At 41.7% G+C, this 14,678-nt stretch overlaps 1 protein-coding gene across 1 annotated transcript in view; it reads right to left on the bottom strand.

Moving 5' to 3' along the window:
• The window catches only part of LOC139561696 (sterile alpha motif domain-containing protein 9-like), a 32,070-nt gene extending 18,554 nt beyond the window's left edge, over nucleotides 1-13,516 (bottom strand). The window contains exon 1 of the mRNA XM_071378952.1: nucleotides 13,472-13,516. The gene's annotated coding sequence lies outside the window, so the exon portion shown is untranslated. The remainder of the gene's footprint in view (nucleotides 1-13,471) is intronic.
• Nucleotides 13,517-14,678: the final 1,162 nt, after the last annotated feature.

Below are 14,678 nucleotides of genomic sequence, written 5' to 3'. Positions count from 1 at the left end.
GATACCCCGGCCAGGTCGATTAGAAAGGCCTGCTCGCTGAAGTGTTTTAGGGAGCATTTGACAGTGATGAGGGGTGGTCGTTTGACCGCGGACCCATTACGGACACATGCAAAGAGGCAGTAATCACTGAGATCTTGGTTGAAAACAGCAGAGGTGTATTTGGAGGGCAAGTTGGTCAGGATGATATCTGTGAGGGAGAACGTGTTTATGGATTTAGGGTTGTACCTGGTAGGTTCCTTGATAATTTGTGTGAGATTGAGGGCATCTAGCTTAGATTGTAGGACGGCCGGGGTGTTAAGCATATCCTAGTTTAGGTTACCTTACAGTATAAACTCTAAAGATAAATGGGGGGTAATTATTCAACATATGGTGTCCAGGGCACAGCTGGGGGCTGAGGGGGGTCTATAACAAGTGGCAACAGCAAGAGATTTATTTCTGGAAAGGTGGATTTTTAAAGGTAGAAGCTTGAACTGTTTGGGCACAGATCTGGATAGCATGACAGAACTCTGCATCCTGTCTCTGCAGTAGATTGCAAGTCCACCCCCTTTGGCAGTTCTATCTTGGTGGAAAATGTTGTAGTTGGGGATGGAAATCTCAGAATTTTTGGTGGCCTTCCTAAGCCAGGATTCAGACACATCAGGGTTTGCGGAGTGTGCTAAAGCAGTGAATAAAACAAACTTTGGGAGGAGGCTTCTGATGTTAACATGCATGAAACCAAGGCTTTTAAGGTTACAGAAGTCAACAAAAGATAGCACCTGGGGAATAGGAGTGGAACTGGGGGCTACAGGGCCTGGGTTAACCTCTACATCACCAAAGGAACAGAGTAGGAGTAGGATAAGGGTACGGCTAAAGGCTATAAGAACTGGTCGTCTGGTGCGTTGGGGACAGAGAATAAAAAGATCAGATTTATGGGCGTGGTAGAATAGATTCAGGGCATAATGTACAGACAATGGTATGGTAGGATGTGAGTACAGTGGACGTAAACCTAGGCGTTGAGTGACGATGAGAGAGGTTTCGTCTCTGGAGGCACCAGTTAAGCCAGGTGAGGTCTCCGCATGTGTGTGGGGTGGGACAAAAGAGCTATCTAAGGCATTTTGAGTGGGACTGAGGGCTCTACAGTGAAATAAAACAGCAAGAACTAGCCAAGACAGCAGTAGACAAGGCATATTGACATTAGAGAGAGGCATAAAGCAAACACAGGTGTTGATCAGGAGAGCTAAGACAACAACGGGTAAATGGCGATGAATGGGCAGAGCAGGTTAGTTAGGTACATACAGGACCTGAGTTCAAGGCTGGGGCCGACAGGTAAACAAAATGAGGTACTGTGTTATTGAAACAGTCCAGGGGGCATCAGCTGTGTAGCCGAGTGATCATAGGGTAAAAAGAGTAGCAATAGGTGAGTCAGGGTGCCGTTTGGTAGTCACTACTAAGCTAGGCGAGCAGGGGACACAGTGTTCAGAAAAGCTAGCGGGCCGGGGCTAGTAGATGGTTCTTCAGTGACATCGTAACAGAATAGCCTGTTGAGACCCACTCGGACGGTTACGTCGGTAGACCAGTCGTGATGGATCGGCGGGGCTCCGTGTCGGCAGTAAAAGGGTCCAGGCCAATTGACAAAATAGATATTGTAGCCCAATAATTGGCTGGAGGACCTCTTCGGCTAGCCGGGAGATGGACCTAGCTCTAGGCTAGCTCCAGGCTAACTAGTGCTTGCTTTGGACAGAGACATTAGCCAGGAGTAGTCACTTGGATAGCAGCTAGCCAGCTGCCACAATCCGGTGTAAAGGTTCATTGCTTGCGGTAGGAATCCGGAGATGTGTTAGAGAAAAAGCAGTCCAATATGCTCTGGGTTGATATCGAGCTGTGCAACTGTCAGGAATTGACCGGGCTGAGGCTAGCTGATGTCCGAGTTAACGTGATGACCGCTCGCAGTGGATAACTGACTACTAGCTAGTAGCTAGTTAGCTGGCTAGCTCCTGATTGGGGTTCCGGTTCTAAAGTGTAAAAAAATAGCAGATCCGTGCCACATTGGGTGAGGCGGGTTGCAGGAGACTATGTTCAGTCCGTAGATGGAAATTGAAAAAAAATATATTAAAAGTATTTATGAAATATACCCGAAGAAGACGATATATACAGTGGGGCAAAAAAGTATTTAGTCAGCCACCAATTGTGCAAGTTCTCCCACTTAAAAAGATGAGAGAGGCCTGTAATTTTCATCATAGGTACACTTCAACTATGACAGACAAAATGAGAAAAAAAATTCCAGAAAATCACATTGTAGGATTTTTTATGAATTTATTTGCAAATTATGGTGGAAAATAAGTATTTGGTCACCTACAAACAAGCAAGATTTCTGGCTCTCACAGACCTGTATTTTCTTCTTTAAGAGGCTCCTCTGTCCTCCACTCGTTACCTGTATTAATGGCACCTGTTTGAACTTGTTATCAGTATTAAAGACACATGTCCACACCCTCAAACAGTCACACTCCAAACTCCACTATGGCCAAGACCAAAGAGCCGTCAAAGGACACCAGAATCAAAATTGTAGACCTGCACCAGGCTGGGAAGACTGAATCTGCAATAGGTAAGCAGCTTGGTTTGAAGAAATCAACTGTGGGAGCAATTATTAGGAAATGGAAGACATACAAGACCACTGATAATCTCCCTCGATCTGGGGCTCCACGCAAGATCTCACCCCGTGGGGTCAAAATGATCACAAGAACGGTGAGCAAAAATCCCAGAACCACACGGGGGGACCTAGTGAATGACCTGCAGAGAGCTGGGACCAAAGTAACAAAGCCTACCATCAGTAACACACTACGCCGCCAGGGACTCAAATCCTGCAGTGCCAGATGTGTCCCCCTGCTTAACTTTTTATGGCTGCAGGGGCAGTATTGAGTAGCTCTGATTAAAGGTGCCCATTTCAAACGGCCTCGTACTCAATTCTTGCTCGTACAATATGCATATTATTATTATTATTGGATAGAAAACACTCTCTAGTTTCTATAACCGTTGGAATTATGTCTCTGAGTGAAACAGAACTCATTCTACAGCACTTTTCCTGACAGGGAGTGAGATTTCAGAAATCTTGGCCCCTGGTCCCAGGTCAGTTTTAAGGTCCCTGTAAATGCTATGAGGATACAAACACTGCCTACGCCTTCCTCTAGATGTCAGTAAGAGGTGACAATTTGAATGGAGTCGATTGCGCAATCAGGGCCTGTATAAAAGAGCACAAGGCGGAAGTAGCTTTCTTTTTTTCCTGCGCCTGACGCACGATGGACGTCGGACTGGCTCTCTTTCCAAGCTTTGGTTTAGCCACTTCTAAATCGCCGGTCATGTTTTTACTCGTTATAGGTGTTAAAAACATCATAAGGTAGTTAATTTAAACCGTTTTATAGCAATTTATATCCGTTTAGTGCGATTTTGAGGCATTTCTTTGTGATTCACTTTGAAGCGCTGGGCACGTTTCCAGTACCGGTCGAACGTTAGTGGCCATTTCGACGGACAAGAGGACATCTTTCGACCAAAAGACGATTAGACCCGAGAAAGGATACATTGCCCAAGATTCTGATGGAAGATCAGCTCATAGTAAGAAATATTTAAGATGATAAATCGTTGTTCTGTAGAAAAATGTTAAACACATATTCCGCCATTTTTTTTGGTATAGCTTCGCTTGGCGAACCCTGTATTGCACAGTAAGGATAATTTTAGAAATGTAATTCAGCGATTGCATTAAGAACTAATTTGTCTTTCGATAGCTGTCCAACTTATATTTTTTTAGTCAAGTTTATGAATAGTTATTCATTAGACAAGATCACTGTCAAAGATGGCGCCCGACATTTTCAGGCCAGTTTTGCTACTATTCTCATTGTAAAACCACGTTTTTTTGTGGCTAAATATGCACATTTTCGAACAAACTCTATATGTATGTTGTAATATGATGTTACAGGAGTGTCATCGGAAGAATTCTGAGAAGGTTAGTGAAAAAATTAATATATTTTGGCGATGATAACGTTATCGCTCTCTTTGGCTTGAATCAATGCTCGGGTAACGTTTGCACATGTGGTATGCTAATATAACGATTTATTGTGTTTTCGCTGTAAAACACTTAGAAAATCTGAAATGTTGTCTGAATTCACAAGATCTGTGTCTTTCCATTGCTATGCGCTGTCTATTTTTAAGAAATGTTTTATGATGAGTAAATTGGTAATACACGTTGCTCTCTGTAGTAATTCTAGTCGCTTTGGTGAGATTTGTGATGGTGGCTGCAATGGCAAACTATGATTTATACCTGAAATATGCACATTTTTCTAACAAAACCTATGCTATACAATAAATATGTTATCAGACTGGCATCTGATGAAGTTTTTTCTTGGTTAGTGGCTATTTATATCTTTATTTGGTCGAATTTGTGATAGCACCTGATGGAGTAAGAAACTGATGGAGTTAGAAAAGTGGTGTCTTTTGCTAACGTGGTTAGCTAATAGATTTACATATTTTGTCTTCCCTGTAAAACATTTTAAAAATCGGACATGTTGGCTTGATTCACAAGATGTGTACCTTTCATATGCTGTATTGGACTTGTTAATGTGTGAAAGTTAAATATTTTTAAAAAATATTTTTTTGAATTTCGCGCCCTGCACTTTGAGCTGGATGTTGTCATAGGTGTACCGACCTCGTGCTTGCAGCCATAAGAAGTTAAGCCAGTACATGTCCAGGCCCATCTGAAGTTTGCTAGAGAGCATTTGGATGATCCAGAAGAAGATTGGGAGAATGTCATATGGTCAGATGAAACCAAAATATAACTTTTTGGTAAAAACTCAACTCGTCGTGTTTGGAGGACAAAGAATGCTGAGTTGCATCCAAAGAACACCATACCTACTGTGAAGCATGGGGGTGGAAACATCATGCTTTGGGGCTGTTTTTCTGCAAAGGGACCAGGACGACTGATCCGTGTAAAGGAAAGAATGAATGGGGCCATGTATCGTGAGATTTTGAGTGAAAACCTCCTTCCATCAGCAAGGGCATTGAAGATGAAACGTGGCTGGGTCTTTCAGCATGACAATGATCCCAAACACACCGCCTGGGCAACGAAGGAGTGGCTTCGTAAGAAGCATTTCAAGGTCCTGGAGTGGCCTAGCCAGTCTCCAGATCTCAACCCCATAGAAAATCTTTGGAGGGAGTTGAAAGTCCGTGTTGCCCAGCAACAGCCCCAAAACATCACTGCTCTAGAGGAGATCTGCATGGAGGAATGGGCCAAAATACCAGCAACAGTGTGTGAAAACCTTGTGAAGACTTACAGAAAACGTTTGACCTCTGTCATTGCCAACAAAGGGTATATAACATAGTATTGAGATAAACTTTTGTTATTGACCAAATACTTATTTTCCACCATCATTTGCAAATAAATTCATTAAAAATCCTACAATGTGATTTTCTGGATTTTTTGAAAAATGAAAATTACAGGCCTCTCTCATCTTTTTAAGTGGGAGAACTTGCACAATTGGTGGCTGACTAAATACTTTTTTGCCCCACTGTATGTATTATGTTGAGTTTGGAACTGCGTTGGAGCTGTCAAATCGGTGAGTAGCTGCTCTTGTGATCATTGTCACGAAGCCATACCCGTTCCACTCCTGCTAGAAGTTCAGAACGAGAAAGTGTAGGCTATACAGAAATAAAGTAAATAAAGAGGATTTATTTCTCATAAAGGTCAACTTTAGGCACGAATAAAGGTCCAACTCTGCCTCTCTCAAATGAAAGTCCCTCAGTAAAGGCACATGGATACAAATAGTGGATTGAATCATGCCATATTTGGACTAAATAATGCTAAACAAAGTTGGAATGTTGTTACAAATCAGTTGAAAATGCACTGTGGATGTATTAGACTTTTAGAATAGCTTTGGGGCATACTCATACAGCCTCACCTATGGATAATGGATCAATGAAATGGGGTATCAGACCACTCAATGACACCCACAGAACACAACTGTGAAGAGTTTCAACAAATACTCGTGCAATAGCTCGTATTAAGGCTGTACAGTGCAATATCAGTGTCCAATACACATATTAGGTTTACTGGTAATTTAATGTGGCTCATTTCACAGTGTCTTCAGAGTCCCGCAATATGAGCTATGAAGCTAATATTTGTGTTATCTCTTCACCGTTTTGTTCTGTGTGTGACACTGAGTAGATTGATACCCATTTCATTGATCCACAATCCATAGGTAAGGCTGTACAGTGAAATATATATGTATGCCCCCAATGCATATCTTAAGTCTAATAAATCCACAATGCGATTTCAACTGACAACTAGTCAAAATATGGCATGAGTCCACTATTTGTAAACATTTGCATCACTTTCAATGAGTGACTTTTATTTAGAAGGCGAACCACAAATTCCACAATTGTGGCTAATCCTTATTGTGTCTAGCTTCACATCGGTCTAAAGCAGTTCCACCTCTGTCAAAACATCAGCTATGTGGATGCCGGCTAAAGCGGATCGGATTGAATCTGGCCCTTAGTTGTTGTATAAATAAACAAAATATCTGACAATGGCTGTGTCCCAATCAACATTGTAATCCCATTTGAACTTTGTTACACCTTTAAATGGTATAAAGTGCAGTGATAACACAGTTAGGTAGAGCAAAAATCTGACATTGCTTTCCCATTGGAATTTATGTTTATAGACTGTTGATAGCATAGTGGTAACACATTGGGTTTTCAACAAACTGTTGGTTGTCTTTTTGAGTGGGTGAATATAGGTTGTAATCTCATTCAAAGTTGAGAGGGGGGGGCTTATATTTTATTTTTCATATTTATTTTCACTTCTATTATTTGTTATGTTAAATGTTTCTGACGCTTTCCTCAATGTTTATTCTATCTGCCCAGAGTCTACAGATGAATACTAGCCAGTTGGCTAAATCATAATAAAAAAGTATGTTTAAAGGGGCAATCAGCAATTGCTACATACAGTTTTGGACTTGTAAATGAATGATCTACACCCATTGATTCTTGAAGAATATGACTAATAATGCCTTATGAGATTAGTTCAACTGTCATACTCCTTCAGAACCCAGAATATAAGCTTGTTTTACTCCAAAGTTTGTCAACTAAGTAAATGTAAACAAACAAATAGCCTTATAATATGGTTAAAACTAAACTACATGGCCAAGCATACAGTACCAGTCAAAAGTTTGGACACACCTACTCATTCAAGTGTTTTTCTTTATTTGTACTATTTCCTACATTGTAGAATAATAGTGAAGACATGAAAACTATGAAATAACACATATGGAATCATTTAGTTACCAAAAAAGTGTTAAACAAATCAAAATATATTTTTTATTTGAGATTCTTCATAGTAGCCACCCTTTGCCTTGATGATAGCTTTGCACACTCTTGGCATTCTCTCAACCAGCTTAAAAAAAAAAATCACCTTTATTTAGGCCAGTTGAGAACAAGTTCTCATTTACAACTGTGACCTGGCCGAGACAAAGCAAAGCAGTTCGACACAACACAGAGTTACACATGGGATAAACAAACATACAGTCAATAACACAATAGAAAAATCTATATACAGTGTGTGCAAATGTAGTAAGATTAGGGAGGTAAGGCAATAAATAGGCCATAGTGGCAAAATAATTACAATTTAGCAACTAAACACTGGAGTGACAGATGTGCAGAAGATGAATGTGCAAGTAGAGATACTGGGGTGCAAAGGAGTAAAAAAACAATAATATGGGGATGAGGTAGTTGGGTGGGCTATTTACAGATGGGCTGAGTACAGGTGCAATGATCGGTAAGCTGCTCTGACAGCTGATGCTTAAAGTTAGTTAGGGAGATATAAGATTCCAGCTTCAGTGATTTTTGCAATTCATTCCAGTCATTGGCAGCAGAGAACTGTAAGGAATGGCGGCCAAAAGAGGAGTTGGCTTTGGGGATGACCAGTGAAATATACCTGCTGGAGCGCGTGCTACAGATGGGTGCTGCAATGGTGACCAGTGAGCTGAGATAAGGTGGGTCTTTACCTAGCAAAGACTTATAGATGACCTGGAGCCAGTGGGATTGGCGACGAATATGAAACGAGGGCCAGCCAACGAAAGCATACAGGTCGCAGTGGTGGGTAGTATATGGGGCTTTGGTGACAAAACAGATGACATTGTGATAGACTACATCCAATTTGCCGAGTAGAGTGTTGGAGGCTATTTTGTAAATGACATCGCTGAAGTCAAGGATCGGTAGGATAGTCAGTTTTACGAGGGTATGTTTGGCAGCATGAGTGAAGGATGCCTTGTTGCGAAATTGGAAGCCGATTCTAGATTTAATTTTTGATTGGAGATGCTTAATGTGAGTCTGGAAGGAGAGTTTACAGTCTAACCAGACACCTAGGTATTTGTAGTTGTCCACAAATTCTAAGTCAGAACCGTACATAGTAGTGATGCTAGACGGGCGGGCGGGCGGGTGCGGGCAGTGATCGGTTGAAGAGCATGCGTTTAGTTTTACTTGCATTTAAGAGCAGTTGGAATGAGTGTTGTATGGCATTGAAGCTCGTCTGGAGGTTTGTTAACACAGTGTCCAACCAAGGGCCAGAAGTATACAGAATGGTGTCGTCTGCGTAGAGGTGGATAACAGAATCACCAGCAGCAAGAGCAACATCATTGATGTATACAGAGAAAAGAGTCGGCCCGAGAATTGAACCCTGTAAAGTGGTAGGCCATACAAGCTCACAGAACGGGACCGCCGAGTGCCGAAGCGCGTAAAAATCGACTCTGTCCTCTGTTGCAACACTCACTACCGCCTCTGGAAGCAACATCTGCACAACAAACTGTTTGTCAGGAGCTTTATGAAATGGGATTCCATGGGCAAGCCTAAGACCACCATGCGCAATACCAAGCATCGGCTGAAGTGGTGTAAAGCTCGCCGCCATTGGACTCTGGAGCAGAAACGCCTTATCTGGAGTGATGAATCACGTTTCACCATTGGGCAGTCCGACAAATTAATCTGTGTTTGGTGGATGCCAGGAGAATGCTACCTGCCCAAATGCATTGTGCAAACTGTATAGTTTGGTGGAGGGTCTAGGGCTGTTTTTCATGGTTCGGGCCAGGCCCCTTAGTTCTAGTGAAGGGAAATCATAACACTACAGCATACGATGACATTCTAGACGATTCTGTGCTTTCAGCTTTGTGGCAACAGCTTGGGGAAGGCCCTTTCCTGTTTCAGCATGACAATGCCCCCGTGCTCAAAGCGAGGTCCATAAAGAAATGATTTGTCGCGATCAGTGTTGAAGAACTTGACAGGCCTGCACAGAGCCCTGACCTTAACCCCATTGAAAACCTTTGGGATGAATTGGAATGCCGACTACAGGCCAGGCCTGTTACAGATACAAGTATTCTGTGTGTATTTCTTTTCTCTCCTTCTCCCCTACTCACAGGTGACAATCATCATTCCCCAATCAGTCATCAATCAGTCGCTAATCAGAAGAGACCTGCTTCTTTTCTCCTACCCTATCATATTCCCATTCCCTTGGATTAAAATCCCTGTCCGTTGTTTTCTCTGGAGCTCAATCTCTTTGTCTAGAGCAATCTCTCTGTAAATGCCATATGTCTGTAGATCTCTTGTGTGGTTTAGCATCTACATGTCACTTTGTCCCCACCTGTGAGTATTGTGTTTGTTATGGTGTTTGAGTGTTTGTTTGATAGTGGGAAAAGGGGGTAACCAGACAGTTCGCCCATGGGCATACACTACCCGTAGGTAAACTTTGTTAAATACACTAGTTAGAACTGGGTGGACCACCCACTGTATTTTTGGTTAGTTAGTTAGCTGTTGTTGAAATAGGCTAGTCTAGTTTAGGGGTGTTTTTGGATACTTATTCTTTCTTTCCTTGGGTCCAGTTCAGCCCCCCCCCCCCCCCCCCCCATGTAGTATACTGGCCATGTAGTATATCATTTTGATATCATGCATGGTCAGTCCTTGCATCCATAACTCTGTTCATGAATTTGAGAGTGGTTTAATTTATCCAGCCCCATCCCTCAGCTCAGGGGTGGGGAGTGCACTTTGTTATTGTTCCTACTGCTGATTGCCCCATTAAGCAAGAGATGTCTTTTGCATGGGCTGCATCTCCACCGCGTCTGCCGATGTCGGCCTTCCGCTTCTGCAGTGGAAGGTGACAGAGCTACAGCAGTGTTTGTCAGACCAGGAGACATCTGAAAATCGGTCTTCGAAATCGTCTGTAGTGTCTGAATAGTTTGATAATAATATGACCCCACCATCGAAAGGTGAGATTCTCATGAACACGTACGTTGGTTGTTTTGCTCTAGGATGCCCTAAAGCCTCATAAGACTCGTCTGAAAGTAGCCAGGTACCAGTTTAAAAAATGAATGGAAGTACATTGCATTCGGAAAGTATTCAGACCCCTTTTTCCACATTTTACTACATTACAGCCTTATTCTAAACTGGATTAAATAAGTAAACTTCCTCATCAATCTACACACAATAATCCATAATGACAAAGTGAAAACAGGTTAAGAAATGTTTGCAAATTGATTAAAAATAAAATGTATATAAATACTTATTTACATAAGTATTGAGACCCTTTGCTATGAGACTTGAAATTGATCTCAGGTGCATCCTGTTTCCATTGATCATCCTTGAGATGGTTGTACAACTTGATTGGAGACCACCTGTGGCAAATTCAATTGATTGGACATGACTTGGAAAGGCACACACCTGTCTATATAAGGTCCCACAGTTGACAGTGCATGTCAGAGCAAAAACCAAGCCACGAGGTGGAAGGAATTGTCCGTAGAGCTCCGAGACAGGATTGTGTCAAGGCACAGATCTTGGGAAGGGTACCAACAATTGTCTGCAGCATTGAAGGCCCCCAAGAACACATTGGCCTCCATCATTCTTAAATGGAAGAAGTTTGGAACCACCAAGACACTTCCTAGAGCTGGCCACCCGGCCAAACTGAGCAATCGGGGGAGAAGGTCCTTGGTCAGGGAGGTGACCAAGTACCCGATGGTCACTCTGACAGGGCTCTAGAGTTCCTTTGTGGAGATGGGAGAACCTTACAGAAGGACAACCGTCTCTTCAGCACCACCATTCAGGTCTTTATGATAGTGACCAGATGGAAGACACTTCTCAGTTAAAGGCATATGGCAGCTCGCTTGGATTTTGCCTAAAGGCACGTAAAGGACTCTCAGACCATGAGAAACATAATTATTTGGCCTGAATGCCAAGCGTCACGTACTTGATGAAAACCTGCTCCAAAGCGCTCAGGACCTCAGACTGGGGCGAAGGTTCACCTTCCAACATGAAAATGACCTTAAGCAAACAGCCAAGACAACGCAGGAGTGGCTTTGGGACAAGTTTCTTGTCCCTGGCCCAACCAGAGAAAGGACTCAAACCCGATCGAACATCTCTGGAGAAACTTGAAAATAGCTGTGCATCGACGCTCCCCATCCAACCTGACAGAGCTTGACAGGATCTGCAGATTAGAATGAGCTAAACTCCCCAAATACAGGTGTGCCAAGCTTGTAGCATCATACCCAAGAAGACTCGAGGCTGTAATCACTGCCAAAGGTGCTTCAACAAAGTACTGAGTAAAGAGTCTGAATACTGATGTAAATGGGATATTTAATTAATTAATTTATATATCTGCAACAGTTTCTGAAAACCTGTTTTTGCTTTGTTATTATGGGGTATTGTGTGTAGATTGATGAGGGGAAAAAACTATTGAATCTATTTTAGAGTAATAAGGCTGTAACGTTACAAAATGTGGAAAAGGTCAAGGGGTCTGAATACTTTCCAAATGCACTGTATATATGGAAGCAGTTTAGTGCTAAAAAATGGGTGACATATGGGTCACAAAATGTTTTATATAATTTCCTGATCTTTCTTATATCACTCAGACACTTCAAAACAAATTTCCTGTTTGTTTTTTGACTATCTGGTCACGCCTCCAATGGACGGGCCTCTGCACACAAGCCTACAGTAAATCATTCAGGCCAGCGCCATAGACAAAGAATACAGGGAAGAAACCACAATTTCGGCTACCTACCAATAGGCTGCTATAGCCCACATAAATATTACGTTTGTCATTCTATCGTTTTCATGGAATTTTAGTGGTAATTAGGCCTAAATACACTGAACAGAAATATAAGTATTTGTCCCATGTTTCATGAGATGAAATAAAAAATCCCAGAAAATGTTCCATACGCAGAAGAATTGTATTGCTCTCAAATTTTGTGAACAAATTTGTTTACATCCTTGTTAGTGAGCATTTCTCCTTTGCCAAGATAATCCATCCACCTGACAGGTGTGGCATATCAAGAAGCTGATTAAACAGCATGATCATTACACAGGTGCACCTTGTGCTTGGGACACTAAAATACCACTCTAAATGTGCAGTTTTTTCATACAACACAATGCCACAGATGTCTGAAATTTTGCGGGAGCGTGTAATTGGCATGCTGACTGCAGGAATGTCCACCAGAGCTGTTGCCAGAGAATACATTTTTATTTATCTAACATAGACTGCCTCCAACAAAATGTTTGAGAAATTGGCAGTACGTCCAACCGGCATTGTAACCAAGCCAGCCCAGGACCTCCACATCCGGCTTCTTCACCTGCAGGACCGTCTGAGACCAGCCACCCTGACAGTATTTCTGTCTGTAATAAACCCCCTTTGTGGGGAAAAACTCATTCTGAATGTCTGGCCCTGGCTCCCCAGTGGTTGGGCCTTGCTCCCAAGTGGTTAGGCCTATGCCCTCCCAGGCCCACCCATGGCTGCGCCCCTGCCCAGTCATGTGAAATCCATAGATTAGGGCCTAATTCATTTATTTCAATTGACTGATTTCTTTATTTGAACTGTAACTCAGTAAAATCGTTAAAATTGTTGCATATTGTGTTTATATTTTTGCTCAGTATAGTTTGCCATGTATGAACATGTTATTCAATGCGTTTCTATGGACTAAGGCCAATTTCAATGTTTAATCAAATAATTGTTTTATAAAAATCAATTTTTTTCCCCCCTACAGGGGTCCTAAAAATACAAATAAAATAGCAAAATGATCCATGGTATGACCATCTTAAAATAATTCCATATGTTAGCTTAGCAGAACTCCCATTAGACTTGTAGGGGTTAGTTGATACATAAATACATTGATTCTGTTAGAAATTTGGCCCTGTCCATATATGCCAATTCCCTCCAGTGTCAAGTTAATCAATCATCTTATAATTCTGCATGTTGTCGACTAATGGCTCAATTCAATCCGTAATGCTGAAGTTCTGCGTTACAGCATCATTTAAATTTAAGGTAGTGTTCCCATGTTCGTGGAGACTACATTCACGGTAAATGCTGCATGTGTCCGCTCAACCACAAATGACCTTTACATTTCAAGTGCGCTATAGCACTGAACTTCGGCAATACAAATGTATACCAATACAAAATGGAAAATATAGGCATTGTTGTTACCTTTGTCTGTTTGAAGACGGTTCTATCTTTTCACAGCCGAATCTGCAAAGGAACGCATGATATCACAGTTACATTATCTGTAAAACTTCAGAGAATCAATTACTTTGATCTGAAATAAGGTTAATCTAAAGGTACAACCTTTGTATTGCATGCATTTTCTGGTTAATAATCGTAGGGTGCTATTTTATTACCTGTCTTGGTTCCTGTAATACAATGGCTGACCCTGGATGATGTGTCCTTTTTATAGTCAAATTTGAAGTGAGCCACCTGCATTTAAACCGGTTCAGGTTGATGTTTTCTTCCCTATGTAGTTAGTCTCTGTGCATCACTCTGTGCATCAGTCGGTTCCCAAGGTAAACTGGATGAACTGGACAGATTAGATGCCAGTGATGATTAACATGTCATTGTTAACTTAAGTTACATTTCACTGTAAATGAAACCGAGTTGGATGGTTGTAAATGGTGCTTTGTTTCTTTTTCCTGTAAACTGTGCAGCAGTATCACAGTAAATGTAAACTGTGCAGCAGTATCACAGTAAATGTAGACTGTAGCAGTATCACAGTAAATGTAGACTGTGCAGCAGTATCACAGGCAATGTAGACTGTAGCAGTATCACGGTAAATGTAGACTGTAGCAGTATCACAGGAAATGTAAACTGTGCAGCAGTATCACAGTAAATGTAGACTGTAGCAGTATCACAGTAAATGTAGACTGTGCAGCAGTATCACAGGCAATGTAGACTGTAGCAGTATCACAGTAAATGTAGAATGTAGCAGTATCACAGTAAATGTAGACTGTGCAGCAGTATCACAGGAAATGTAGACTGTGCAGCAGTATCACAGTAAATGTAAACTGTGCAGCAGTATCACAGTAAATGTAGACTGTAGCAGTATCACAGTAAATGTAGAATGTAGCAGTATCACAGTAAATGTAGACTGTAGCAGTATCACAGGAAATGTAGACTGTGTAGCAGTATCACAGTAAATGTAGACTGTGTAGCAGTATCACAGTAAATGTAGACTGTGCAGCAGTATCACAGTAAATGTAGACTGTGCAGCAGTATCACAAGAAATGTAGACTGTGCAGCAGTATCACAGGAAATGTAGACTGTAGCAGTATCACAGTAAATGTAAACTGTGCAGCAGTATCACAGGAAATGTAGACTGTAGCAGTATCACAGTAAATGTAGAATGTAGCAGTATCACAGG

The sequence above is a fragment of the Salvelinus alpinus genome, chromosome 31 (assembly GCF_045679555.1).
Source record: "Salvelinus alpinus chromosome 31, SLU_Salpinus.1, whole genome shotgun sequence".
In the NCBI taxonomy this organism is placed as follows: Eukaryota; Metazoa; Chordata; class Actinopteri; order Salmoniformes; family Salmonidae; genus Salvelinus; species Salvelinus alpinus.
The sequence above is the reverse complement of the archived record's forward strand: the minus strand, read 5'-3'. Positions and strand labels throughout refer to the sequence as shown.